A 17,183-nucleotide genomic window follows, 5' to 3' on the forward strand; every position below is an offset into this window, starting at 1 on the left:
AATAGAACAGCTACTTTGAGATCTTGTATAGAATGTCCTGGGAGATTGAAGTGTTCTCCTACTGGTTTCTCTGTCTTGTGGTTCCTGATGTCGGATTTATGTCCGTTTATTCTTTGGCGTAAAGTTTGGCCTGTTTGTCCAATATAGAGAGCTGAAGGACACTGTTGGCATTTGATGGCATACACAATGTTAGACGATGAGCAATTAAATAGTCCCGAGATGGTATGTGTGATGTTGTTGGGGCCAGTAATGGTGTTGTCCGGGTGTATGTGGCAGCAAAGTTGGCATCTGGGTTTATTGGCATGTGGGTTAGGAGTTGGCATGTGGGTTAGGAGTTGTTTAAGATTGGGTGGCTGTCTGTAGGCAATGAAAGGTCTTCCTCCCAGAGCTTGAGAAAGAGAACTGTCGTTGTCCAGGAGAGGTTGTAGATCTCTGATGATGCGTTGTACTGTTTTAACTTGGGAGCTGTATGTGATGACTAGAGGTGTTCTGTTATTTTCTTTTTTGGGTCTGTCTTGCAGCAAGTTCTCTCTGGATATCAGTCTGGCTCTGTTGATCTGTTGTCTAACTTCATCTGCTGGGTATTTTAGTTCTAAAAAGGTTTGCTGTAGATCTCTTAGGTGAGAGTCTCTGTCTGTAGAATTGGAGCAGATGCGGCTGTAACGTAGTGCCTGGCTATATACAATGGACTGTTTGGTATGTTTGGGATGGTAGCTAGAGGCATGTGGATATTGTTTGTCGGTCAGTTGGTTTACGGTATAAGGTGGTGTCTATGCGCCCATCCTGTATTTTTATAGTAGTGTCCAAAAATGTATTTCTTGCATAGATTGATTCATAGTTAGGTTGATTGTGGGGTGAAAATCATTGAATTTCTGGTGGAAGGTGTCCAGGGTCTGTTGACCATGTGTCAAGATGATAAAAATATCGTCAATGTATCGCAGGTACAAGAGAGGTTTGAGTGGGTGGTGAGTGGGGCTGAGAGACTTCAGAGAAGTGTGACTGGCCTAAGGTCACCCAGCAGCTGCATGTGGAGGAGCGGAGACGCGAACCCGGTTCCCCAGATTACGAGACTACCGCTCTTAACCACTACACCACACTGGCTCTCAAATAAAGTGGTTGCATGTTTGCTTATTAATAAAACATATTTTCTAAATTATTACACTGAATCTGGAACTTCATATTGAAGACAACAAATGGTACCAAAAGTGAAATACATTGTAGGAGTCCAATGCTTGGCAACATTTGGCATCCTCTCCACCCACCACTGCAGCCCTCATGCTATCTAGGTACTGGTTTCCCAAATTTTGGAAGGAGGTGGGAGGGCTCTAGGACCGTGCCAAAGCCTCACGTGTCCTTCCTAAAACCCTGTGCCTAGCTTAGCCATCTGTGTGAATGCAGTGTGATAGTAACAATTTTTGGCCTCCCTCATACACACACTGTGCATGTGTGCAAGACAAAGCAGTGTGCGGCCCATGGGTTCTATGTTGAAGTACTCTTGCAACCCACTTGGTATGAAAAATTCGGCCGCCCTGTACTATAAAATATTTGAGAGATCCACATCCTTTCTCTCACACACGAGGCAGCTGAGGTATGGAAGTGGGTGGAAGAAGCTTAAAACAGACAAAATGGAAAAAAAATCCTTTTAGTGTTTGTTTCTTCTTGTACTCAAACAATGGCAGAAGTCTGAGTAAAGCAAAGGTGGACAGACACCTAGACAAAAATTGTGGTTTGAGTAAAGCAGGTATGGAGAAACAATGTGGGTTTTAACCAGGAGAAATAGCAGAGGTGGGTACAACAAAGAAGCCAGCACAACAGAGCCTTTTCTAACTCCCTTCTCACTGTATTCAAACCTTATGTAAAACTGCCACTCTCCTCTCTCAATGTCACACCCTGCTCCCTCTATTCAATTCTCTGCTATTGTTTGAAATCACTACTTTTTGCCTCTCAGATCCTCTCCAACCCTCCTTTATTCAAACCTCTGCTGTTGTTTAAAACCACTATTTCCCTCTGTAGCCTTCCATCTTCTGCCTGCTCTTCTGCGCCCCTCCCTGTGCCATGACTTCATGCTAATCCAGGATTGTGACACAGCACTACAGTGGGGGTTGCACGATGACAGCTGTACATTTTTGACAGATATCTTACATCTCAAATGCAGGTTTGCTGTCCTAGACAGACAGTAGAAACAACACATTTAACAAGTACACGGCGAGTGGGCTTACATAGCAGGTAGCCTGTATTCAACCCAGTAGGCCAAAGCTTGTGCAAATCTAGCCTAGAGTTCTTGATCAGGGCCATAGAAATCCTCTCTGCTATGAAACTCAGTGGGTGGGCCTTGAATAAGACACACACACCCTCATCCTAACTTACCTCACAAGCTGCTGCAAGGATAAACAGCTTGCTCTGAGCTCCCTAGGAGGAGCCGGGCACAAATGTAGTATTTCAAACTTCAGTACAGATTCTAAGCCTTTAACATCCCTTACATTTTACATAACTTCTATTTCTTTGACTAATATAAAGGTTTATTACCAATCTGGTTATTTTATGGCAACTTTTGCAATATCCGATCAACATGGATTTAGAAATACCACAACTTGTAAACCATCAAGCCAAATGCAATTCGTAAGCCAGGTGTGATGCTTGCAGCTCACCAGGGCTGCAAAACAGGGGGTACAATACATGGCTTGCAGGCTATTCGTAACATAGGACAAAATTTCTGTAGGCCTAATTTAAGAGTCACATTTTAAAAAAGATTCACCATTTTATCTTTTTCACAGCAGTGTAAAAGATAGAAGCAGGTGTTTAACTGAATTAGAGGGTTAGAGGAAACCAGGGCAAGCCCAAGTATTAAGCAAAATGTAAAAGTGGCAGGTTTAAGCCACCATGAAATGGGACAAAATGTCAATTTCATTCATACAATACTGCTACCATTGTAAAAAAACAAAACAAAAAAAACAGCAAAACTGTACAAAGTGTCTACATAACAATCAATTTGAAGCACAGCAAAACATTTTAGGCAGTTGAAAAGGTTAGATTAAACAAGGATAATGAAAACAGACGTAGAAGGATGGATTGTCACAAACATTGACATAGCTAACAAACTGAAACCAGGTGTCTTGAAACCCTACTCTTCAGATTTCACAATGCGCCCTTACATTGGGAGTACTGTTTTGATTACACAGCTCAGGCACCAAAATTGCCTTGGACCATTTGGCCTTGTGTGTTCCACCTCCTTCCCAGAGGTTCCTCTTCATCCCATTTTTATTGGCCAGCATCATTCAAAATCCACACCCGCAAGGAAGAAGTTGTTTGTGAAGCCTAGCTAGTGTTTCTGTCTAAACCCCTGGCCTCTAACTGACACCAATCCAGACTTAGCTGCTGGGTTCCTAATATACACAAATGACTTTCCTTATTAAAAAAAGATGAAGGAAATTGTATTTAATAGAACATCTGATGTCAATTATTACCACATCTAAAAGTAGCCTTGCCAGGTAAAATGACTCAGCTGGTAATGTTGGATCCTTTGTACATGAGGTCATTATCCCATTATCTATGTTGTGAACAGGTTATTTCTAGATGCCTTTGTCAGAATAAAGGTCATAAGCTCTCCAGAATTATGTTCCTCCACTGTCTGAATGCAGACATATGCTTTTGTCACTACTATTGACTTGCAAGTTTTTACGGCTGCTACCTTTATTTACACAAAGGTTTCTATGTATTTAACAGCTGAGTAACTGCAAGAAACCCAGCAGGTGACCTTTTAATTCATTGAATAAAGCACGTCAAAGTGCAAGTAGATAAATAGGTACCGCTCCAGCGGGAAGGTAAACGGCGTTTCTGTGCACTGCTCTGGTTTGCCAGAAGCGGCTTAGTCATGCTGGCCACATGACCCGGAAGCTGTATGCCAGCTCCCTCGGCCAATAAAGCGAGATGAGCGCCGCAACCCCAGAGTCGGTCACGACTGGACCTAACGGTCAGGGGTCCCTTTACCTTTCAACTGCACGAAACCCAGCAGGTGACCTTTTAATTCATTTAATATCCAAATTGGGAGAAGCTACATTTTATAATTTTTTGCATGTCGCTCATTTGTTAAAGGCACAGAAATACTGGCAGCAGGGGGAGTAACAGCTACTCTGCCACACACCTAAGAATTGTCCTCCTGATTAAGTTCAAGGTCTGTCTAGCCCAACATTCCAATTAACTGTGGTTAGCCAGATATTACTGGAAGTGCACGGTTTCACAAGCAGAGCCGAGCATGAAGGCAATGGCCATGCAGTGTCTAAAACTTTTAAACAAATCTTACTATTTAGAACTGTGACAGTATGGCGCTATTCCTCATGTCAGTAGGCAAGGAGTTCTAAAGTGTGGGTGATGCAACACTAAAAGATCTTTTTTTTGTTTCTTTGTTTTTACAAATGCAATACAAGTATTATGTGAGACCTGTAGCAATGCCAGTTTCGCAGATCAACGCAGCTGACGGGGCATATATGGGATAAGGGCATCTCACAGGTAAACTGGCCCCAAGCCAGTTCGTTTTCATTTTTTGGTTGCCAAAATAGGTGCATAATGGGTGCAAATCAAGAGTTATAACAGGGCTAGAATTTTGACAACTGACTGTATATTTATTAAGTACCCTGTATAGAAGCCCGTACAGAATACCTCCACTATGAGGGTGGTCTGACAGGTTTGGAAAAGGTGGAAGTAACAGCTGGTGCTTAACATTTTTCCAGAGCTCATGCAGAACAGCAGACATATTAATTTCTTACGTCTCCACAATGCAGGTTTAAATAAACTCTGTGACTTTGTTCTTGAATCTCAACCACTCCCAAGGGTTATGTTGAAATCCCAAATTAAGGACCATAGAATCTCTAGGCTGACATGGTACCAAATGCTAATTTTATTTGTTGAACCCACATCAGGGAACTGGCATTGAAGGACTTTACCCCTTATGAATTATTGTTGGACTCTGCCACAAAGATAAAACAGAGTCCAGTGTCTAGACAGAATAGTGTGTTAATCTTAATAGATATGAATACAGCGAAAGTCTAAGGCAGATGTGGGAAGCCGATTAGCAGATTACGATTAATGAAGAGGTCTTGACTTCAATGTGGGGGAGATTTCCTTTTAAATATGTCCTGACCCTGATGAAAGAGGTAGTACTTTAAATAGTGCAAAAAAAAATAATGATATCTTATGCCTACAAATTTAGCCTCACTGTTCACCAAACTGTTGAAGAGGATGTCAAATGTTAGGCTCTGTTCAACAAATGTGGCGGACATGTGGGATAGTGGCTCATTTCTGGGACATCCATTTGTTAAAATAAAAACAATTACAGGACGAAACACCTTTAAATGTCCAGAGCTGGCACTGCTCGATTGTATCACAGGAGATAATACTAACTTATAGTTCAAACCCCTAATAAGTTCCCTTTAATTAGCAGCCAGCCAGGCCCACAGTAATAAAAAAAACTAGAGGAATTTGAGAGAGAACTTCTCTGACAAGTTGCTACAATAGTGTACAGCAAATAGCACATGTGGAAAAGTTGACTAATAAAATAAAACTGGCACAAGGTTTGAAGAATAAAGACTCTCCTGCAACCGATTGGTTCAGCTTTTCTGTGTACATGGCTAAAAATGGAAAAGGTGACTCCTCTCCCATTATAAAACATTTGTTTAGCATAACCTGTATGTCCCCTTCTATACAAACGGTTGTCTGGGATAGGAACTATTTACATTACCTGGATGTTATTTTTGATGTACTGTATCTTCTGGGTTAGGGTTTATTTTGTGTGTAATGATGTTGCTAAATGTTGTAAAGCAAAAAAGCATTTATCATACAGTGGTACCTCGGTCTACAAACAGCCTAGTTCACGAACTCTTTGGAACACAAACACTTCAAAACTGGAAGAAGGTGTTCCGGTTAGCAAACTTTGTTTGGAATCCGAACATACTCCGTTCAGGGGTGCACTTCCGTTTTAAGTGCCACACTTCCATTGTCCGGCAGCGGAGAAGGGGGTCATCACGGCGTTTCCCGCAGCCGTGAGGGAGGGAAGCTGCGCACGCGCCAGCTGGTTTTCAGGCGCGCAACTCCCCCCATGCAGCTGCAGCAGGAGAGTGTTTCCCGCAGCCGCGAGGTAGGGAAGCTGCACACTTGCCAGTCAGATGGTTTGTGGGAGCGCAACTCCCCCCCATGTTATTGTGAAAGGCACGCGCTCTAGGGAGCATTTCCCACAGCACGGGGGGGGGGGGGTAATCTGTGTGGATCCCAGTTCAGCTACTGATTGATTGATTGATTGTGTGACTGCAAAAATGGATAAAAGCCCCCCATCCAAACAATGACCATCATCAGTGCAGTTAAGAAAAAAAAAATATTGTCTACAATACTGTTTTATTTTATTGTACAGTACATTGATTATTGCTTTCATTTTATGGATCAATGGTCTCATTAGATAGTAAAATTCATGTTAAATTCCTGGTTTAGGGGTTGTTTTTAAAAGTCTGGAACGGATTAATCCATTTTGCATTACTTTCTATGGGAAAGCGCGCCTTGGTTTAAGAATGCTTTGGTTTAAGAATGGACTTCCAGAATGGATTAAGTTTGTAAAACCAAGGTAGCACTGTAATAACTTTAAAGTTCTGTACTGACTCGGGGGGGTTGTGGCTCCCCAAAGTGATGTCTCAAAGCAGCAATACCCTTTTGTGTCACCTACTTTGGGGACAGCCCTACTGCCTGCACGAGAACTTGTTCTTGTAGCAAGACAAGCTCTGGACCACACCCCCATTCCAGCTGTATTCACTCAGTCAGCAATCAAACAGTACCCCAAACTGCAATCAGCACACACTCTTACCTGTAGGCAGGTATCTCACTGGACAAACATACTGATACAAAAAAAAAAAAAAGCATACACACTGTCTTGCAGCCTGGCTAGGAAAGCGGACAAGGCATGGGCCAGAACAAAGCCATCCATCCCTGCTTAGTCCTCTGTAGGTCTGCTCAACACTGCTGCCACTTCTGTTTGGTAACAGGGTCATTTTCTCACCTAATTCTCCAGTCTTCACTTCATGGCTGTAGTACATAGTGAAGATGTACTTTTAAAGAGGCCTCTGTTCTTTACAGAAATTTATCCACCCTGACCCACTTTCATTGCACAACTGAAAGTGAAAGGGACTATTCTATATTACGATCAGCTTGCAACACTCTACTCAATTTTTTTTACTGTTTAAAAAGTTTTAAAGCCTGTTGCTAGCTTTTTACAAGTCCTGCTTCAGCAGGTAAGCAAAGGACTTTTTAAAAAAGGCAAGCAAAGTACCTCAGCTGAGACAACCACCTTGTTAAGTTAGTTAAGATATGCCACTCATCACCACAATCACTCCTGACAAATTTATCTTATTTTTCTCCCTACAAGTAGCCATTTGGGGGATCCCCCCCGCACCATTTCCCCTTCTTTTATTTCCTCCTTTCTCAACATTGCAGCACACTGTTCTACGTGTCTACTCAGAAGTAACTTCCATTAAGTTTAGTGGAGCTTCCAGCTAGGCCACATTCTGAGCATGTGTAAAAGCCCCAAGTCTTGATTTTAAACTGCAAAGAGAGTGTGTGCTCCAAAAGCTTAGAAGCACTAGCAGAATGAGGATGAAGAGAAAATATGAGATGTGATTAGTATACTGAGGCAATGTTAGGAGTAGACTTGACTTCCCTGGAGACATTCCAAAACACAAGAAGAAGAAGAAGAGTTTGGATTTGATATCCCGCCTTTCACTCCCTTTAAGGAGTCTCAAAGCGGCTAACATTCTCCTTTCCCTTCCTCCCCCACAACAAACACTCTGTGAGGTGAGTGAGGCTGAGAGACTTCAGAAAAGTGTGACTGGCCCAAGGTCACCCAGCAGCTGCATGTAGAGGAGCGGGGAAGCGAACCCGGTTCACGAGATTACGAATCTACCGCTCTTAGCCACTACACCACACTGGCTCTCTACACCACAACCCAGCCCCATATTCTGTAATCCCACCTTTCATTTCCTTTCCTCAGAAGACTCAGAAGACAAGTGTCTGGGAAGAGGAGGGTACTGGCTGTTGATGGACTTGGAAAAAGAGCTCCAAGAAGGCCCTTGATCTTGCAGCTGACCAATAGGAAGTGGAATGCTAACTGTGCCGAAGCAGTACCAGCTGTAGGTCACTGAATTGGCTTTCCAGATATCAGATAGGGAGTATGAAGATGTGGGAAGTGTTACAATACAAAATCTAAATATCAGTTACAGAATTAAGGGCTAGGGTGGGGAGAGAAAGAATTACTGTATCTTTCCCAAAATAGTAAAGAAAATTTTCTTCTGTACTTTTTCTTCTCTATGGAATTAAAAGACTCTATTGTAAAGACAAATCCAAACAACAAAGACCTTCTGTATGGATTATTTTTTTAAAAAAATTAACAGTCTCCAAAGCTTGAATTATTATCATGTGACGCTGCAGAGAATCAAGAATATGATTTGGAAAAATAGTTTTTACTGTATCTTAAAATAAATGTCTATGTATCATAAACTGAGCCCTTTAGCAACCTATTCCAGAGCTACTTCCACCAAATTATGTTCTATCAGAAGCTAATTTAAATAATCAAGAAAACAAAGATTCAGAATGTTTAACTAGACAAGATGTTGAGCTATATCTATGTTTAGAATGGGCTGAAAATACATAATTAGAAAACTCCCTGAAAATACATAATTAGAAACTCAAAAGTGATTGATCTCTTGATTACCACTGGAGTTTATTTCACATCAACAATATGATCACTCAATTGGACAGTGCTGGAAAGAAAACCTTTCCACACCATTGAGCTTACATCTTTGTCCAAAGGTCTTCACTGAAATCACAAACAATTTGATTAACAACTCTAATCAAAGCTGCTTATTCTTTCCAGATTTCACTACAATAAAATACTGCAATCAATTTCTGCTCCTGGTAAACCTGTTGAGGTTTGCCTCTCTGAGTCAATAAAAACTGAATGAACTCAGGACCAGTTTAAAAGTTTCCATTGCTAATCAAGTTATTTTTTAATTTAAAAAATCAATTTAAAATGCTAAACAAACCTCAACTTATATAACCAAACGAAAATTATTATCTAGGCAGACACTGTAAATATACTGTACACAGATCAAAAATGCCCATTATTTTCAAAAATATATTTTCTAGGATTTATTTGTACTCAGAAATTCAAGAGTTTGCTTTTCTTCACAGTCAAGGTACACTCCAAGAGCATTTACTGAAATGGTTTAGCATGTTTCCTTTTAAGGTCACAGTAATACAAAGGAATAATCTCATTTCTACATGATCTAAAATATCAATCGGCCCAATCAGCACTCTTCTGCTTTTCAAGTTCCATATTCTTTTAAAAAGAAGATATGTACAGTTGTAGCAACAAGGAACAAGTAAACTTGCAGGGAACTGAAGTGCTGTGGTATAGGCCTGGAGAAGGCTAGGAGTAACAGCCGCTGAACAGCCGAAGTGTCAGCTGCACCAAAACCAGAGGTCTTAATCTTAATTCCATGCACTCTAATCTGTATCTTCAGGAGCACTTGATCTGACTACTTGAAAGGGGAAGGAAGTTTGTTATCAAGGCTGCCAAGCGGAGCAATGGGAAATTACCGGTACAGTGGTACCTCTGGCTGCGAACGGGATCCGTTCCGGAACCCTGTTCGCATCCTGAAGTTAACGTAACACGCGACTACGCATCTGCACATGCCGCGTTTCACTGCTTCCGTGCATGCGCGTCATGTCATTTTGAGCATCTGCGCATGTGCGAGCAGCGAAACCCAGAAGTAACGCGTTTCGTTACTTCCGGGGTTGCCATAGAGCGCAACCCGAAAACGCTCAACCTGAAGCGTATTCATCCCGAGGTATGACTGTGGTCCCTGCACGCAGCCTGCTCCTGGTAGAGGTAGGAAGTGAGTCTAAAAGCAAGCAAAGAGGGAGTGAGGGAGGAGTATAGGGGCATGAAAGGACAAAGAAGTCTACACAAGTTGTCCAGTCTAAGTAGTAGCTCAAGGTGAGCAGCTGGAACTCATGGGGAGAGTTACAAAATATAAGAAATGGGAAAGTAGTAAAGAGCAGATTGTGTGGTGCCACTTACTCTTAAGAAGACATGGTTCTTGAGAAATGGAGGAGGAAGAAGGACAAAGCACCAGAACCTCTTTCCTCCTCAGAAGATGTTGTAGGCAAGTATACAGTAATACACATTGGGCTAAAAATAAATTCAGTGAAGAAAAGGAAGTATTTCTTCGCACAACACATAACCAATTAATGCAATCCGCTGCAACAAGATGTCATAGTAACCACTGGCTTAGGCGGCTTTAAAAGTAGTTCCTCATATTCCTAGTTTAGTAGTTTACGAAAGACCACCTGCAGTTCAGAGGCAGCAGGTCTCCAAAAACAAGTTGCTGAGGGGCAAAACAATCCTTGCTGACCCCTGATTTACACCAACAATTGCATATTTGTATTATTTATTTTTCCCAGCTCTCAATTCTGGGGTTTTCTCTTTCCTTTCAGTATTTAGCATATAGAATTATAATTGCCATTATCATATAACATCCCCCAATGCAGATGAAAAGTAATGCCAATTTCTCTTCAACATTTTCAGCACACAAGTTTGCAAACATCTGCAATTTTGCTTGCAAATGCAGGCCTAATGTTTTCCCCTCCCCCTGCCTGCCTTGCATGTTGCACTTCTTACAATAATGGGATGGGAGCACTCCAACAACTTCTAAAACCCATCACAAACTCTGAGTTGGTGTTCTATATATGAAGAAGACTCAAATTAATAAGATTAATTAATAAAACAATCATTCTGAAGATGAGAAGGGATTGTTTCCTACTTTCTATCCAACCTTTTTTTTTTTCCTTCTTAAGAGACAGCGGTGTGTTGAATTGCCAACTTAGGTTTACTGATGTGTTTATTTCTACCTCCACTCCACCCCAGTTCTTTCAGAGGAGTCTCTAAACCTGTAGGTTTGACCCCCCTGCTTTGTATATTTTGTATAATCCTGAGAACATATTCAGATTACAAATATTCTAAACTCCCCACCAAAAAAATCAATCAAAAACAGAATAGTCCTGATATAAACCAAGCAAAAGCCACAGGTGTCAGGACTGTTCAAAAATGACCTCTATGTGTATTTCACAATCAGGTGATGCCTTTATTAGGGCCAACAAAAATGTCATAAAATAGTATCTTTATATCACTGTAGTTGAAAATTTCATCTATAAATTTTAATTAAAGCACTTCACTGCTAGCTAACTAAGTTCTGATAGTGGAGAACAGAAAAAAGAATGAGCCTAGAACCCACAGGGAGATGGGAATTCTTGCAGGTAGGAAACACAAAAGAAAAAGGAACAAAGACAAGGGGAAAGATAAACAGAGGAAAGATTACAAGGAAGGAAGGAAGAGATATAAAAGACACAAGCAGCAGTGACCTAAACAGAATCTGAGTGAGAATACTGAATAAACAACCAACCACTGATTGTTATCATTGCAAAAAGATCAGACTCTCCCTGATCTCTGCAATTTCCTGTTAACATTGGTGGCATTCTGCAATAGATTCAAAGCCAAACCAGACATGACAGTAACATCTCCATTTGGTTAAACTGGACAATTTTCAGAACAAATGGAGTGCGGGTTGAGGGTGCTAAAATCTCCCCTCACCCTAACTTTCCTTCTCACAGTCTGTCTTCTCAGGGGCTTTTCTCCTCCAATACCAGAAGTAAGCTCAAGTAACAGGAATTAAATAAAAGGAAAGAGGCAGGCACTCAAGCTGACAAATCCCATCATACCTTGCTTCTTGTTAGCATGTTGTTCTTTTGCTGTTCTCTGGCTAGACCAGTCATAGGCAACTCGGCCCTCCAGATGTTTTGGGACTACAACTCCCATCATCCCTAGTTAACAGGACCAGTGGTCAGGGATGATGGGAGTTGTAATCCCAAAACATCTAGCGCAGCGGTTCTCAACCTGTGGGTCCCCAGATGTTGGACTACAACTCCCATCATCCCTGAGCTCTGGCCTTGCTAGCTAGGGGTGATGGGAGTTGTAGTTCAACAGCATCTGGGGACCCACAGGTTGAGAAAGGTTGATCTGGAGGGTCGAGTTTGCCTATGCCTGGGCTAGACACTTCTATAAAGCTCCCTTTAAGCCCCTCTCTCTACCCATTTTTACAACAGTACTGTAATGCAAATAATAATTCATCATTAGACAGATGCCATCAACAATCATTACAACAGAGACAGCAGAGTGGTGGCAGCAAAAAGACCAGAATGGGACCTGAGCAGAGTTGTTATTTTCAGCAACTGACACTGAAGTTAGTACACAGTCATTATGGCCTGTAGCAATCAATAGTCATATCCTTCATCAATATGCCAATCCCCTTTTAAAGGCATCCAGGATGGTGATTCCACTGCACTGTGTGAGGAAGTCCTCCCTTTTGCCTGTCCTAAACTTTCAACTTGCAGCATCATTCGATGACCCTGGGTTCTAGAATTATAAGAGAGGAAGAAAAACTTCTCTTTCTCCACACATCATGCATAATTGTATCCACCTCTAAAATGTCACTCACCCCCCTTTTTTTTCCTAAACAAAGAAATCACAAATATTGTAATCTTTCCTCATAAGGAAGTTGCTCTAGCCCTTTGATCGTTTTCGTTACCCTTTTCTAGCTCAACAATTTCTTTTATGAGTTGCAATTATAAGAACTGCAGACAGTATTTCAAGTGTAAAGGTAAAGGGTAAAGGGACCCCTGACCGTTAGGTCCAGTCGTGGACGACTCTGGGGTTGCGGCGCTCATCTTGCTTTATTGGCCGAGGGAGCTGGCGTACAGCTTCCGGGTCATGTGGCCAGCATGACTAAGCCGCTTCTGGCGAACCAGCGCAGCACACGGAAAAGCCATTTACCTTCCCACCGGAGCGGTACCTATTTATCTACTTGCACTTTGACGTGCTTTCAAACTGCGAGGTTGACAGGGGCAGGGACTGAGCAACGGGAGCTCACCCCGTCGCAGGGATTCAAACCAGCGACCTTCTGATCGGCAAGCCTTGGCTCTGTAGTTTAGACCACAGCGCCACCCGCGTCCCTTATATTTCAAGTGTAATCTCACCATATATTTCCATAATGGCATTATATTTGTGGTTCTATTTTCAATCCTTTTCCTAATGATCCCCAACACAGAATTAACCTTTTCACAGCTGTAACACACTGGGTCAACATTTTCATCAAGTTATCCATCATGACCCTGAGGTCTTGTATCCTGGTCAGTCGCTGCTAGTTCAGACCCCATTAGGGTATTTGTTAAGTTAGGATTTTCTTCTCCAATGTGCATCCCTTCACACTTTCTTACACTGAACTGCATTTGTTATTTTAATGCTGCTACAAATTCCTTCAGTGTTCTTCACAATCCCTGACAGAGCTGCTGTAAGAATGGTTGAGGTGAATATGAAATCCTTTGATATAAATACTTACAGTGGAATCTTATACATGTTTCCTCAGGATTCCTCAGGGAAACAGGCATAAGATTGCACCAAGGTATTGTTATATACTCCCCAATTCCCTCAGGAACAGCAATGTCAGGTTTTTTAAAATACAGTGGTACCTTGGTTGTCGAACTTAATCCATTCCAGGAGTCCGTTTAACTCCCAGAAAGGTTTGAAAACCAAGGCGTGGCTTCCGATTGGCTGCAGGCGCCTCCTACACTCAATCAGAAGCCGCGTCAGACGTTCGCAAATCAGAACACTCACTTCCAGGTTTGCAGCGTTCAGCAGTCGATTTGTTCAACAACAAAGGCATTTGACTACCAAGGTTCCACTGTACTTTGGACGAGTGCACTCTGGCCCCTTCTGGTGTACATAATATTTACAAATATAGAAGCACGGCATATACTGGCAACACAACACTCCAGAAAGACAGCAGAATCACATCAGATCTTCAGAGTGATGCCCTGCATTCACAAGGTGTGCTCAGCAAACTCAAATATCTCTTCTTCTCCCTTTCCCAAACTACCAGCTGCTGTTTGTCACACCCATCTGCCCTCTCCCATCTGCTGGAGGATGTCATCTTATCTAGGTTCCAAGATTATCTCCTTAAAACAGTCAAGAGAATTCTCCAGCTATCTCCTTAAAACAGTCAGGAGAATTCTCCAGCTATCTCTTTATGTTAGGCTCACTCTGAAGAATGCTCAACCAACAAAACTACAAAGGAATCAGCTGGCAAGCATACCAGAATTATTCACATATACTTCAAGTATATGGTGGCGCTGTGGGTAAATCCTCAGCGCCTAGGACTTGCCGATTGTATGGTCGGCGGTTCGAATCCCCACGGCGGGGTGAGCTCCCGTCTTTCGGTCCCAGCTCCTGCCCACCTAGCAGTTCGAAAGCACTCTTAAGTGCAAGTAGATTAATAGGTACCACTTTATAGCGGGAAGGTAAACGGTGTTTCCGTGTGCTGCGCTGGTGCCGGCTCGCCAGAGCAGCTTCGTCACGCTGGCCACATGACCCGGGAGTGTCTCCGGACAGCGCTGGCCCCCGGCCTCTTAAGTGAGATGGGCGCACAACCCTAGAGTCGGACACGACTGGCCCGTACCGGCAGGGGTACCTTTACCTTTACTTCAAGTATGTGTAGTCAAAGTGGAAGCACCAGGGAGGTACTGCTGCAATCTAATGCAATAGGTGAGTCATATGGTACAATAATTGCCTTCAGCAGATGCCATACCTAGCTCCATCCCAAATTTTGTGAACATATTGCCTTTCCACATTACTTTTAAGCCAATTGTTCAAACCACTTCATATCCAATCCTATTCCTCTTATTTCTGTCTGTTCTCCCGCTTTGTCCTTTTGGAGAAAGTTAGGTAAATATTTTTTCTAGACTTGCATGGGTGTTTCTTTCAAACTTCTCCACTCTTTCCCCTCAGCTTTTTCTGCACCTATGCTATTCAGTTCCTTTGTCTTCAGGACACCTGTTGATTCCTCTTCAGCCACCCTAAGCATCAACTCAAGCTGCATACACACTATACTTTAAAGCACACACCCCCCAGCAATAATTATGGGCACTGCAGTCCACTGAGGGTTGCTGGTCATTGTAAATCTGTGGCAGGTAAACTACAGTGCCCAGAATTTTTTTAGGAGGCAATGTGCTTCAAATGTGCTTTTACACCAGAGCCAGCGTGGTGTAGTGGTTAAGAATGGTGGACTCATAATCTGGTGAACTGGGTTCGCTTCCCCACTCCTCCACATGCAGCTGCTGGGTGACCTTGGGCTACTCACACTTCTCTGAAGTCTCTCAACCTCACTCACCTCACAGAGTGTTTGTTGTGGGGGAGGAAGAGAAAGGAGATTGTTAGCCGCTTTGAGACTCCTTTGAGTAGCGATAAAGCGGGATATCAAATCCAAACTCCTCCTCCTCCAAACTCCTCCTCTTTAAAGTATGTGTATGCAGCTTCAGTCATTTGTTCAGGCTGAATTTAAGCATGTAGAAGTATTGGAAATGAAACAGTAGAATGGACTGCACCACTTCACACTAGAATTGGGGAATCACATTTTAAAACTATATAGAAGAAGAAAACTAGCACAGCACAGATGAGACTTTCCCCCTGAAGTACTAGTTTTCTACTTGCAATGAGTTATTTTTAAATACAGGGAATCGTTCAAAAATTATGAAGGAGTATACCCCTCAAGACCCTACCACCACATTCCACAACATATATACAGTTGTCTACATAAATGATAGAGTGGAATACATTCTACACAATACTACTTAAGACTGCAGGTGAGGGTCTATTTTGGAACATTCCCACAAGGTTTTTCTCAAAAGGAAAAAGCTCCCTGAAGTAGCATATCAGGGAGAAGCCTTTCTGCATCCAAGCACCAGGCCTGTTTGCAGACCAACTCTATGTTACAAAGATGTCTGCAAACATGACATGAAGGCTGGCAACATTAACCCTGCCATGTGGGAATCCCTTGCCGATGACAGCAGTGCCTGCACACAGTCAGGTCGTGTATCCAGAGCAGTAACCAGAGGAGAAATGACCACTGGGATGAGCGCAGAAATGCGATGGTGCACCTGAAGCAGCACAACCGGACGCCTTCATTTGCCCCAGCTGAAACAAAACATGTCTCTCCCATATCCGTCTCCAGAGCCACAGCAGGTGCTGCAAGTCTCCCAATTGTTTAGCTTCACCCACAAAGGCACACTCCTTCTCCACTGACTTGAGTCAGATGGATGCCATATGTAAATATGTCTTTTGCATATGGGAATATTAAAAAACAGCACCTCTTTCCAACTGCAACCTGACATGGTACACTCCGGAAACATACCGATTTACCTTGCCTATACTCCTCTATAGGAGTCCGTATAGTAAAAGCTATTGTTTTCTCAGTAGTGATGTATGGAAGTGAGAGCTGGACCATAAAGAAGGCTGATCACCGAAGAATGGATGCTTTTGAATTATGGTGCTGGAGGAGACTCTTGAGAGTCCCATGGACTGCAAGAAGACCAAACCTCTCCATTCTTAAGGAAATCAGCCCTGAGTGCTCACTGGAAGGACAGATCCTGAAGCTGAGGCTCCAGTACTTTGGCCACCTCATGAGAAGAGAAGACTCCCTGGAAAAGACCCTGATGTTGGGAAAGATGGAGGGCACAAGGAGAAGGGGACGACAGAGGACGAGATGGTTGGACAGTGTTCTCGAAGCTACCAGCATGAGTTTGACCAAACTGCGGGAGGCAGTGGAAGACAGGAGTGCCTGGCGTGCTCTGGTCCATGGGGTCACGAAGAGTCGGACACGACTAAACGACTAAACAACAACAATACTCCTCTAACTTCTCCACAATTTTTTTTTTTAAACTTTGCTTTCTGCTTCCTAACCTTTCCCAACTGTTAACCGATAGTGCTCCCTCTAAAAATTCCCTTAAGAAATATGCTTACGGAGGTGGAGCTATAAGAAATTGGGCTTCGCTTTCCAGAGAAAATGCACAATACCGTGGCTCGTTTTTGACCAAAGCAAGCGCCGGAAACGCCCAGGCTTGGCGAGGCTCCTCCTTGTTTCCATCCGCTGCCAGGAGAGGGAAAGGCCACCTGTGGGACCGGCGAGAGCAAACAATGGGAGTTGCAAATCCCCACGGCGGAACTTTCGCTAAGGCAACTTGCGGGGCGGACTCGCAGGTTC

The 17,183-nt window shown here is 42.8% G+C and overlaps 2 protein-coding genes across 7 annotated transcripts in view; one reads left to right on the top strand and one right to left on the bottom strand.

Annotated features, from left to right (window-relative positions):
- Positions 1–17,183, top strand: part of MAJIN (membrane anchored junction protein) — a 172,536-nt gene that overhangs the window by 110,245 nt on the left and 45,108 nt on the right. The gene's annotated exons all lie outside the window — the stretch shown is intronic.
- SLC12A7 (solute carrier family 12 member 7) overlaps positions 1–17,183 on the bottom strand; it is a 137,144-nt gene that overhangs the window by 80,288 nt on the left and 39,673 nt on the right. The gene's annotated exons all lie outside the window — the stretch shown is intronic.

Source organism: Podarcis cretensis (assembly GCF_951804945.1).
Source record: "Podarcis cretensis genome assembly, chromosome: 7".
Taxonomy (NCBI): Eukaryota; Metazoa; Chordata; class Lepidosauria; order Squamata; family Lacertidae; genus Podarcis; species Podarcis cretensis.